The following is a 9,252-nucleotide window of genomic DNA, read 5'->3' as shown; positions in this document are numbered from 1 at the left end:
GAGTAGCTGAGCATCCATCTCACACTCCAGCCCCAAAAGCTAGAGCCCTCACGTGACCTTGTTTCTTGCTCTGCGCCTCGCTTTCTGCCAGCTCTCTAACACAGTGCTGATCTCAGAGAAGTCCAGATGCCCAGTAGTTATCATTTACCTTCAACGTTTCTTACCATTGGATGGACCTGGCATTTTTCTTTGTTTTCAGGGGTGGATGTTGGGTGTGATTTGGCTCACGCTGCAGTGGCTGAGTGCACCTATGGGACACTGAGTCCAGCCCTGGACCCCAGGCCTGTGGGGACAGTGTCTCTGCAGTGGAAGAGGAGAGAAGGTAATGATGGGGTCTCCCCCTGGGGTGGGAGCATCTCCCAGAGACGAGAACCCCCCAAACAAAAACAGTTTGATTTCATCCTGCAACTGGTTACTTATTAGCTCCACTGTTTTCAACATCACCCTTGGCCAGGACTCAAAATGGCTTCATTTTGCAAGCCACTCTGTGTGTGGAGACACATCCGGGGTTGATAATGCTGTAGCCTAGCATATTTTGGTTCTTCCACATTTAAAGGGAAGATCTGCTGCCACTCAGGCCCGCCTTGTCCTCCAGATTGGAAACTATGATGACCCTCATAATGGAGTTTCAGCTGGACACCTCGGGCCAGATTTCCAAGCTAAAAGGAACACAGGGCCGTCCCGGGGCCAAACACACGCTCTGGACAGCTGGGTATGATGTTTTGTTCTGTCCCTTAAAAACAAAAGTTTAAACTGAGCAGAGAATTGCTTTCAAATCAAATATTTGTTGGCACATGAATGTTAGAAAACATGTTTTTTGTTTTAAAATTGCATTTCCCTGGAAAGAACAATGGCAGAATCAAAGGAGACAAGTGTTTGGTGGGGCAGAAAAGAATAAATTCTTCTGTCCCAAAAGTCTTGAGGTTTGGTGAGATCCAAGCCACTCGAGGTGCCTGGCTTCCTGGCTTGGGTCAGAGGACAGGGCTCACGGCTTGTTGAGAGCTGTGCAGTTTGCCGCTTGGGTTCCTTGGAGGCCCTGGTGTTAAGCATGCCAGGAGCAGTGCTCCAGACAGCGTCAGCCTCTGTTCCTGCCCGACTGTGGCACTCCCTGAAGGGACTGCTGGGGTGGCGCTGGGTGTGAGGGGTTCTGAGAACGCACTCGCATGCCCGCAAGACTCTCGCTGCCCCAGCGCTGCCCTGTCGAGGGCCGACACCTCCATGCAACCCACAGCTCAGACCTGACGCGGAGCCTTGACTGTGGGCAGCTGTCAGTAGCCTAGTTGGAGAGCATGGCCCAGAGCCCAGTGTCTATCCAGCCAAACAGATGCTCCCTCTTGGGGCTTTTGTATGCAAAACACACAGAGAGGGATCCAGAGAGGCTCGCTGAGAGCAGGCAGTTCACAGAGGCGGTGAAGCAGAGGCCAAGGAGCAGCCCCGGAGGGGCAGCCCCAGTCCTGAAGGGCGGGCAGTGGGGGTGTGGAGGGAGGGTGAGCAGGAAGAGCAAAGAGCCGCAGTAGCAGAGGCCGGGCCCAGGGACATCCAGGACTGTGGCCAGACTCCTGAGCTGCTTGCCCGGCAGCCAGAGATGCCGCTCCATGAAAAACAGCACCTGCAGCTGCTCCCCGGGATAGGCTGAACCCCACGCCCTGAGCTACCTACTCAGCAATAATGCTCACCGTGCTTGAGGGGTCAATTTCTAAGTAAGGGGTGATATGAGAGCAGACATGTACGCAAAAATCAGCTCATTCCTTCCGGCGTTGTCGTCCCTTCGCCACCTCTTCTGGGAAGCCCTCTCTGACCACCTCTCCACTCATAACCCTCAGACCTCTCCTTTCGTCCACAAAACTTGTCCCTAAGAATTCCTAGCCTCCTGTTGTGGCTAACCCACCATCTTTGTGTTCTGTCTCCCACCTTGGCCACAAGCTCCCCAAAGACAGGAATAGCCCTGGGTATCTGTGTGTGCCCGCATCGCTGAGCAGGAGGCCTGGAGAGTGACTGAGGCTCAGATGTACTGGTAGGTGGACCAAAGGATTCATCGGCAGAGACCCTGCATGAGTCCTTTCTGTAGACAGCCCCACCTGTGCACCCACATAGGGAACACTGGCTCTAATGGCCTCATAGGACAGAGACAAGGGCTCTCTCCAGCCTTTCTCTTGGCAAAGCCAGAGGAGAGGCTGTTAGCCCTGGCCTTACGACTGGAGGCAGGTGGCTGAGCTCAGTTGGTAAACGTGCTGGTAGTTTAGACAGAACCAGATGTACAGGCTAGGGCTCAAGGCTGGACAAACTTGGAAAGGCAAGGAAACTTTCTCACTTCTCGGAGCTTCGTTTGTGCTTCCCAAGGCTATCTACTCCTTGGCCATTAGCTAGGACATTCTGTAAAAGGAAAGTCCCTTGGGGAAGGGGGAGCTGGAGACACCAGTTTGGGGGTGGACAAGCTTCAAGCCCCCCACTCCTGCGCGAACCTGCCTTTTTCTGCGTGCCTTGCCTTCCTCCACATCTATCCACCATGGATGCAGTTGTCCTCACAGCATGGCCTGAGATCAGCCTTCGAGTTTTCACAGGCACACCCCACTCTTTGGCAGGACTGGTGCAGACCAAAGACAAGGCTGCACCTTTCCTTTCATGCTTAGTGTGCCTGCACACACACACACACACACACACACACACACACACACACACACACGCATGCACGCACTCCTTGAGAGAGTCAATTGGACTGAGAATATCTCTCAGGGGCCTTCCCTGTGAGTGGGAAGAGCTTGGGCAAAGGTGAGAAGCCATGACTATGCTTCAGGTGAGGGACAATGAAGGCTAGCCCAGATGCCACAAAGGAAGTCACCGTAACCAGGCAGTGAGTAAGATGACAGCTTGAAAAAGCAGGCTTTGTTATTCTTAATAGTCACATTATGGCCCATGGTAGATGCTCAAAAACTTGTAGTTATTTATTCTCACATTAAGCCCATTTGGGGAGTATTCCTAGTCCTCTTTTACAAATGAGCAAACCGAAATCCAGAGAAGTGACAGATCTTGCCTGAGTCTACACACTGGTAAGTGTGGAGGTAGAGATTTGAATTCAGAGGTCTTGGGTTCCAAAATCTGTGCTCTTCCCAGCTAGTCCTCAGCCTCATTCTGAAAAATGACCTGAGGTAAGACACACAGATAGGGCTAAGTTTGTGAACACCTGCGGCCATGAATCCTCCTCACCTGGCTGTGGAGTCACAACCAGCCCAGCAGACTGATATACTCAAGCTCCACCAGGCCAGAGGGAATTTCCTGTTCTCCCAGTAGTTCAGGCCTCTCGGATATAAAGTCAGCATTCTTTCTTATTTTGTCTTTTTAAGTTTGGGGAAAAGGAATGAAAAATGGAGAGCAACTGGAAAGCCCCAGTGACAGGTGGAAGGGTTGCTTAGAAGCCCTTCTGCCATAATAAGCTGGCCCTGGGAATGTCTTGTTGCTGGAACCATCTGCGTTTAACCTGACATGATCCCAGCTGCCCAGGCCCATCACTGAGGATGCTGCAGACTCTCATGTGAGAAACGGCAAGACATCGAGAGATCTGAGTGCAGTGAAACTCTCTCACTGAGATGCTTACCTCCCCAGGCCTCATCTGATGGAAATGATTGCCCCCGGCCCCGTGTAAAGCTGCTGTCAGAGTGAGGTGATACTCCCATATGCAATCCTGAGACCCTCTTCCTCAGCCATGATGCAAGCCACAGCTGTCCATATGCAGGACTCCTGGGGGGGACTGTCATGGCGGGAAAGGCGAAGAGGAACACAGCTCAGCTTTTGAAGATCCTAGTACCACCAATGACTTTGAGAGATAAAGCTTTAAGAATTACAAGGCTCTGGCTGTTCTGAGTCCTGGAATTCAATGTTACCACCTGTCATCAACAGAAGATCTGGGGGAATCTGAGTGAGTAACTGTCCACCCCAGACAGCAGATAACATGTTATCTGGGTTCTGTATGTGAAAGAGACAGGAGAGATTGACCAGGGTGATTGGGTAGGGACCTCAGCATCCACAGGGCCAGGATCCCAGGCACTGCCAGGGTGTAAGGTGATGGTACCAGAACAGAGTGTGACGAGGTTGGGGAGTGGGACCCCCACCTTAGGGTTGCAGCCACACTTAGGCTGAGGAGCCCTCATGCCAACCTCCCACTGCCAGGTGAGAACATTTGTTGATAGCAGTGTGGCAACAGGCCTGTCACCTGTGTGAGCCCAAGACTTCACCTCACTCATGTGCCCTGCCTACCTGAACAGCCAAATTATTGATAGCTCAGGGCAACCATATGTGCCAAGACTGAGAGTCTGCCCTTGAAGATTTTATTAATTAAGGATGACTGAACTACTGTAAAACACATAGACCCCAAAATGTTTCAGCTTAAACCCAAGAGAAATGTGTCACTCTCTCTTGAACAGTACAGGGTGGAGGTCTGAGATTGGCAGGGCTTCACCCCCACACAGCCCTGTAGGGATCCAAGCTGACCGTAGCTCTGTGATCTTCAGCATGAGGCCTCAGAGGCCACCCTGGGTGTTGCCAGCCTGGTTAGTGGGAAGAAAAAAGAGCTTGGAAGGGTCTGCAGGGGAAACGCTCAGAGCCTGGGACTGGAAGTGGTGTAACTCACTTCTGCTCACATTCTTTTGCCTAGAAACTCGGGCACATGGCCACATCTAGCAGTAAGGGGGCTGGGAAGTGAAACTTGGCAGTTAGCCCCATACTGACAATAGCTCTGGTCCTCAGAGGGTCGGTATGGAAGGAAGGCCTGTTCCTGTGTCCTTGCAATGGGTGGGATGAGGTAAGGGGAGCCCCAGACCTTCTCCAAGTACCACTGCTGTGGGGAGAATAGGCGGGGCTCTGGCTACTCGGCTCATGGCTATGCATTCCTGGGCTAGCCCCATACCTCTCTCTGGCCAGCGCAGCTTCCATGTACTGTCCCATATCCTCAAGGAGCACAGAAATTGAGTTCTAATCTTTTTTAAATGGACACTGGCCCAGTTTCATTTGGCTGAAAGATCCAGTCCACAGTAAGCATTTGCCTTGTCCCAAAGCCCACGCCAGCCCTGTGGGGTGGTCACAAGGATGCTGTGGGGAAGAGCACAGGATCACAGTCAATGAGTGTTTACTGTATCCAACTCTGGGCTCCGCTCTAGGCTGCTGTGGGGAGTCTGGGTACAGAGAGAGGTGCCAGAGAGAGATGAGCTGAACAGAAACAGAGCAGCAAGGAGGATGCCATGACTACAGAGGTTGAGAGGGGTGGTCAGTGTGTTAGATTCCCCCAGAGGGGCCGGGGGAAGGACAGTGGAGAGACAGACAGCCCGCACTCCTGTCTGAAGGGAGTAGCCGTTATTCAGCAACAGCTGCTTGGCCCCTGGTGGGAACTGGCACCTAGGGTGGCCCAGGCTTCCAATTTGTCTAGAGAAGCCAGAAATGCAGGGCGTGTGTGTGTGTGTGTGTGTGTGTGTGTGTGTGTGTGTGTGTGAGAGAGAGAGAGAGAGAGAGAGAGAGATTCTAATTTTTCAAATTTTTCAAATACTGACTGGAAGCTGAGTAAACTTCACTGCAGGCAAGATTGCATCCTGGGACTGCCCCTGGGCTGCCCCTGGCCCTTCGCAAAAAAGACACACCCAGGGTCTGAATGATGTGATCCAGAAGGTGATGACTGGACTGGGTGGAAGAGAGCAGAACCCAAGTTTGTGACCAAGGGGACTACTGACCGCATTGAATAGCTGGCCTCTCCGTTCCAGGGGCTTGTCATTGTTATCTCATTTAATTCTTACAAGAAAGAAGCCTCTGAAGTAACTGTTACCACTTTCTCCTTTCTATGGCTGAAAGCTGTGGCTCAGAGAGGTTAGACCACTTGTGCAAGGTCACAGCTTATAGGAATCCCTGAGAGATTGAGCTGAGCCTTATGGAGGGTAGAGACCAAGCCTCTTCAGGAAGGAAAATGGAGCTCAGAGCAAAGCAGCAATTTGCTTCAAGTTACCCAAGAGTTAGGACAGGTGGGACCGGGCTGGGATTCTCTGCTCATTTCCTTTCACCAGTTCCTTTTTTTGGCTCAGCTCCCAGGTCTCCCTGCACAATAGTGACTCCAGGTGAAGCTGTATGTATCCCCCCACGCCAGGTCCTGCCAGTGAGCAGTAGCCCAGGGGATCCCTTTATGCAGCCAGACTTTCACAAAGCACATAATCACCTGCTAATGTACCTCTTTGCTAAGCCTGAACTTTGGTCCTGTCCCCAAGGCCTGGGCCTACCTCTACTGCATATCTGGCAGGATGTGGAGGACTTAAGCCACGGGTATCTGCCTGAGCTCTTGGCTTCTGAGGATAAATAATGACACATGCATTCTAAATTTAGGCCAGTGCACATCTGTCCAGCGTGGCCTGGATAGATCTTTGCCCTGAGGCAGGGAGTTGGGCTCAGTGGCCTCAGGTAACCCTTACCACTAAGGACAGCGGTGACTATGAGAGCTTAGAGCCGCTGCCCTACACATTTGAAGGAGGATGAACCCTGAAGTACCTGATGGGGTGGAAGTACTTCCATGTGCCTTTCTCTCTTATAAAGTGGGTTGGTGCTCCATTCTTCTTTCATCCTTTAATGGTGCAATCACTGGTAGCTTCACTGGATTTTTACTGGGCTACCTGTGGCTTTGTCTTCCTAATCTCCTTGTCCAGCCCCTTCCTTCTTCCTTCCCTCCATTCAAACCGTTCTGGATCTGCTGCAAGGATTTTATAACTCATATTTAAGGAGATACAAATCACTGAGAATGGGTTACAGGATGCCCTTCCCAGATTTATTTGCATTTCAAAGACATCATGATCACTTTAGCCAAAAGGGTGATATCTCAAGCATCAGCAATCAGGAACTTTGGAGATACCCTGGGACATTTCCAAATTCTACTCAAGGTTTTTATAGCGTCTGTCCTGACAGCACCCTGTTGTCAAAATATCATTTATATCTTCTTCATATAACACCAGTTTTGAAAGCCTTTAAAAAACACACACAACAAACCTACCCTAAAAACAACTTTGGATAGAGTCTAGTCTTGCCTTCGTTTTTCAAGACTTGATATGTCCTAGTCATTGTTAATAAGACTTTTCATTGGCAGAACCTTGAATAAAGGGGACACCCCATATTAACGAGGAGCAGCTGTCTATGGGAAGACCCCCCTGGAGTCTGACGACTTTGACAGGAGCGAGAGGACCAAGCGACTGTGGGTACATAGACTGGCCTGCAGAGGATCTGGACCATGCTGTTTCAAGCAAATTATGTTGATTCAGTCTCAGGTCATCAGGTCATAAAATCTCTTTAAATACAAAATGTGCTTGAACCTAAAAGCCATTAGTTCTACAATATTTTTCTCATTCATTCGTTCATTCATTCACTCACTCAGTCGACAAATATTTACTAAATGACTATCATTTACAGTGGTAGACTAATTAGTTTTGGGGTATGGTTACTGTGACTCAGAATGACAGTGGCTTAAATAAGACAGAGGATTAACTCTCTGTCATGGTTAATTTTATGTGTCAACTTGACCGCACTAAGGAATGTCCAGATAGCTGGGAAAACATTATTTCTGGGTGTGTCCATGAGGACGTTTCAGGAAGAGATCAGCATTTGAATTAGTAGGCTGCGTAAAGCAGATGACTCTCACCAATGCAAGTGGGCAACAGTCAATCCACTGGGAATTGGGATAGAATAGTAGGGCAAAGGAAGAGAGAATTTGCTCTCTGCTTGAGCTGAGACGTCCATCTTCTCCTGCCCTTGGATATCAGTATTCCTAGTTCTTGGGGCTTCAGAGTCAGATTGGGACTTACACCTTGGCTCCCCTGACTCTCACACCTTTGGGCTTGGACTGGATTCACACCACCAGCTTCCCTGGGCCTCCAGCTTGCAGACAGCAGATTGTGGGACTTCTCAACCTCTATTGGGACATGAGCCAATTCCTATTATAAATTTCCTCTTATATATGTATCTCTGTCTATTCTACTGGTTCTCTCTTGTCAAAGTCCCAGCCTATATGTTGCTCATGTTCCTTCCTCTTGTTGCTTGGCATTTTTTAAGTGAGCTCCCGTTTGCGTGGTCCAAAGTGGCACCCCGTGTCACATTTATATTCCACCACAGGGAGGAGGTGAGAAGGAAAGGCACAGCCCACAGTGATGCACCTCACGTGCATGCACATCCCATTTACTAGGACTTGGGCCCATGGCCACACCCAGCTGTGAGGGAGGCTGGAGAATGTGGTCTTTATTTTGGAAGAACACAGGCCAAGTTAAAAATCAGGAGGTCTGTCACTGTGAGACAACATAAGAATAAATCATGAGGGATAACTAGTAGGTTCTGACAAAATTGGTGAATAAAACTGAGGAACTCACAGTCCAGTTGGGGAGATGGCTATTAAATACCAAATGACCCCAAGTTAATGCTTCCACTGTGATGAAGAATACTATGGAAACACACAGGATGCTCTAAGGGAGGTCAGGACAGGCTTCTCTAGGAGGACCTCAGAGCAAAGACCTGAAGGATGGTAGGGTGGGGGAAGGAGACGAAGTAGGAGCAGTGAGGAAGTTCCCACCAGGCAGGGTGGATGGCAAATGCTAAGATGCTGCAGCAGAAAGGAAGGTAGTACTTAGGAGGACTGGCAAGAAGGCTGCTGTGGCTGGATTCCAGTGAGCGATGGTAGAGAGTGAGTGCTGAGGGGAGAGGTTGACTGGGACAGGCAGGCTCTTGTAGCTGAGGTGGGCATTTTAAGACATCCCTCTTAGGGCAATGGGAAACCACTGGAGGATGTGATGGAGAAGGTTGCACAACTGTACTGCAGTTTCAGATCGTCCCACTTCACTGCCTGGTTTCTCTGGAATTTGGGAACCCAGAACTCAGCAGAGGTTACAGGGGCACAGCAGAGGAAGGGGTCCCACTGGCAGTGGAGACAGAGAGTGGACAGAGAGGGTTGCTGGGCTCTACTACATGCCTAGCATCTTGTGCCAAATTAACATCACAGAATGTTGGATTTGATATAATGGAAAGAAAATCCAGTGCAACTGCATGGTACAGATGAGGAAGCTGAACCCAGAGAGAGAAAGCGGATCAGCCAGGTCACCCAGCGGGGTAGTGGCAGAACCGAAGCCAGAACTGACACCTCTTAACTTCCTGGGTTGGCATGGTGGAGGAAGGCTGGTTGGGCTGGGGTCACTTGGTCAATGAGTGTCACCTGCCTCCTGGGAGCAACCTATCTGAAGCAGCTCCAGAAAC

At 50.3% G+C, this 9,252-nt stretch overlaps 1 long non-coding RNA gene across 1 annotated transcript; it reads left to right on the top strand.

The window, feature by feature from the left end:
- The first annotated feature begins 411 nt into the window (after positions 1–411).
- On the top strand, positions 412–7,639 carry LOC107501428. The gene is made up of 3 exons (XR_001594763.2): positions 412–712; positions 3,601–3,913; positions 7,106–7,639. It is a non-coding gene; the product is annotated as an uncharacterized LOC107501428 (long non-coding RNA).
- The last annotated feature ends 1,613 nt before the right edge of the window (positions 7,640–9,252 follow it).

Source organism: Rousettus aegyptiacus, unplaced genomic scaffold (genome assembly GCF_014176215.1).
Source record: "Rousettus aegyptiacus isolate mRouAeg1 unplaced genomic scaffold, mRouAeg1.p scaffold_m13_p_2, whole genome shotgun sequence".
Lineage (NCBI taxonomy): Eukaryota > Metazoa > Chordata > Mammalia > Chiroptera > Pteropodidae > Rousettus > Rousettus aegyptiacus.
Note: the sequence above shows the minus strand (reverse complement) of the source record. Positions and strands in the feature narration are given on the sequence as shown.